This window comes from Olea europaea, unplaced genomic scaffold (assembly GCF_002742605.1).
Source record: "Olea europaea var. sylvestris unplaced genomic scaffold, O_europaea_v1 scaffold942, whole genome shotgun sequence".
Taxonomy (NCBI): Eukaryota; Viridiplantae; Streptophyta; class Magnoliopsida; order Lamiales; family Oleaceae; genus Olea; species Olea europaea.
In genome coordinates, this window is record NW_019267915.1 from 43,090 (window position 1) to 45,987 (window position 2,898).

At 32.5% G+C, this 2,898-nt stretch overlaps 1 non-coding gene across 1 annotated transcript; it reads left to right on the plus strand.

The window, feature by feature from the left end:
- Positions 1–1,138: 1,138 nt before the first annotated feature.
- On the plus strand, positions 1,139–1,224 carry TRNAM-CAU. Its single transcript is given in 2 exon segments — positions 1,139–1,176; positions 1,189–1,224. It is a non-coding gene; the product is annotated as a tRNA-Met (tRNA).
- The last annotated feature ends 1,674 nt before the right edge of the window (positions 1,225–2,898 follow it).

The window sequence follows — 2,898 nt, forward strand, 5'->3', positions numbered from 1 at the left end:
AAAACCAACGGCTCAAAAGCCTGAGAGACAAAATGACGTAGTTTTAGCCAAGCTTGATGAAGAAGTTACTTATAAATGGCGTACAACTCATTCACCTCAAAAAACGACACTTGTTACAGCAATAAATGTACTTCTTGGAGAAAGCATCACTAAGGTCAGCCCCTCTACAGTAGAGCTGACCTGAGGAGTAACTGTTGACATTCAAACTCCGATCTAATATAAACACTTCGCTAACCCCACCTCAGTTAAACGTAAGTTCGGCCCATACCCCCAAGTCGGAGTTACCCGCCGTTATCTTAGAAAAATATCATAATTACCCCTTGTCACATCACCCTATCAATTAGATACACTTGCCACAGGTGACGTCATCGCCGCCCAGAACAACCAATTCCAAGTCCTCGAACTCCAGCCCCTTACAGGTCATCATTACCTGAGTAATACATTAACACATGATCACCGGCCTCATCAACCAATCACATGAGACTTTGGTGACCTGAGTTCCGAGCTCGGTACTGTTGTTGATTTGACTGATTTGATGTAATTTTGGCTGAAACTATGTATAAATAGTTGAATATGACTCTTGTAAAGGGAGGGCGAATTCATATAACGACTTATGGCACATTCACATTAAAATGACATCTTTGTGGTCTTTTTTAAGCATAAATCGCCTTTTTTTCTTAAAGTTGGTTCAAAATTATCCTTGCTCATTTTGACGTCAACAAAAAAAAAAAAAAAAAAAAAGAGGTACTAATATAAATATTATTATCTTTTAATCATCAAAATATTTATTCAAGGTTACACCGCCTTCCTCATGCTCTCTTGTCGAGCCAGTGTATATCTTACATGGGATTGTGCATCACATTATGATCTTACCTCGCCAAAAAAAATAAAATAATAATAAATAAATAAATAATTATGTCTAAATATTTTGTTAACTGGATTTATTCATTTAGAAGTGAGAAAAGTAAATATAAAATATGAAAGAGTTCTATTTTAATGAATTTTTTTTTTTCTCTCAGATCTAAAATTTGAATTAAAATGTTGTTGAAATAATTACAAGTTTGATTTACTTAAAAGTGCCCATCTGTGGAGAGCAATTTTTTGTTCATAATAACTATCTTTGAAACAGACACCAAATGGGGTGGTGGCGCAGTTGGCTAGCGCGTAGGTCTCATAGCTTAAAGAGTGATCCTGAGGTCGAGAGTTCGAGCCTCTCTCACCCCAGTTACTGTTTTCATAGTTGACGACATTTTCAGCCCTTTTTCCCCTAATATTTGAACTTTATTAGAAAAGCGACCCAAAAAAGAAAAAAAGTGGGACAACATGAATTAGATCGTAGGGAAAAATATTAACTTTATTAGCTTTATTAACATTATCCGAAAAATATTTTTCGGATAAAAATTGGAATTTTTTTAAACTTTATTAACAACATGAATCTCAATTTTTCCTATAAGAAACGCAATTTTGGCCATTGTTTGGAGAAGAAAATTAGTACAATGAGAATTGATAAAGGGGTTTTAACTATTGTTTTGCTTATTGGAAAATGATTCAAAATGTACGTAATTTTTAGTTGTTGTTCTTCTTATAGCCTAAAGTAATTATGAAAATTGAAGAAATTTTATGGTAACATGTAGATTTATCAATGAGTCAAGCCCTTATTTGTATAATATCTACTATGGACTTTGCTCTTCAGTTCACTTGGTTATTTAAGGAATGTTTGATAGGAATTTTTATGTAAAAATACATTTGAGAATGGTAAATTGATGTGAAATGTGAGGTTAAAAAATAAGGAAAATTTTTTGATTTACGTGTAATATTATTTTAATAAAGAATGTGTGGTTAAAAAGAAGGAAGAGAAAAATACATTTTGAAAAAAAATGTCTATCAAACGGGCTCTTAAATTCATTCTGCACAGAGCACGTACCAATATGGTTTGGTTCAAAACACATTCGATGAAATGAACGGTACAATGTATAAAATTTTAATTTCTTAAAAATACTAATATGATAAGTTAAAAAAAAAAAATTCTCTCTACTTTACCCCCACAAAAAAAGAAGATTTTCAAGGAGAAGTACTCAATAAGGTATAAGATATAAGAGGAGCTACAAGTGTAAATTTTACAAGCATAATTTGAAAATGACGAGTACATACGTAAGATTATTGATGAAAGCACGTCATTATTGTTAAGATTATCTTAAAGTATAATTTTCTAGGGCTATGTCAATGGAGAAATGATTTGAAAACTTCTGTAGAGATTCTTCAAGATGGTTTCGTTCACCTCTTAGGTAGCTCCTGTAAAAAAGATATCGTATTAAAAATTTTATAAAGATGTTTGAATGAAACATATGTTGGGCGCGGAAGCTCCAATAACACACTTTAATTCCAAACCAGATTATAAAGAACGAGATTTAATGATAATATTGAATTATACTAGATCACACCACAAAAATACAAGATTAAATTTATAAAGAAAGAACACAAAGGGTAAACGCAGAGGAACGATGTTTATTAATTCAACAGTATGGAGAATACAAGACAGATTAGCAATATTGCTTCTATGTTACTCTCGCTACAAACTGACCAGACGAGCCTCGTATTTATAGACCAACCCTAGAAGAGTCGTAAAAGGCAAGAAAATATATTACAATTAGGAGACTCAATTTCAACAGGATTTTGTTTTCTTATTCAACTTAGTTTCCTTAAACCCTATGTTTATATTCTCCTAGTCCAAGTCAAATACACCTCTTCAAAAGACTTCTATTTGAGTCATATTCCTAACAATCTCCACCTTGACTCAAATTTTGGTGCAATGAACGAATCTCTTAGATTTCAAATCCGTTTGCAACGAAATAAACTGGCCGAATCTTTTCAACACAATAACCACTCCCAAACACTCGT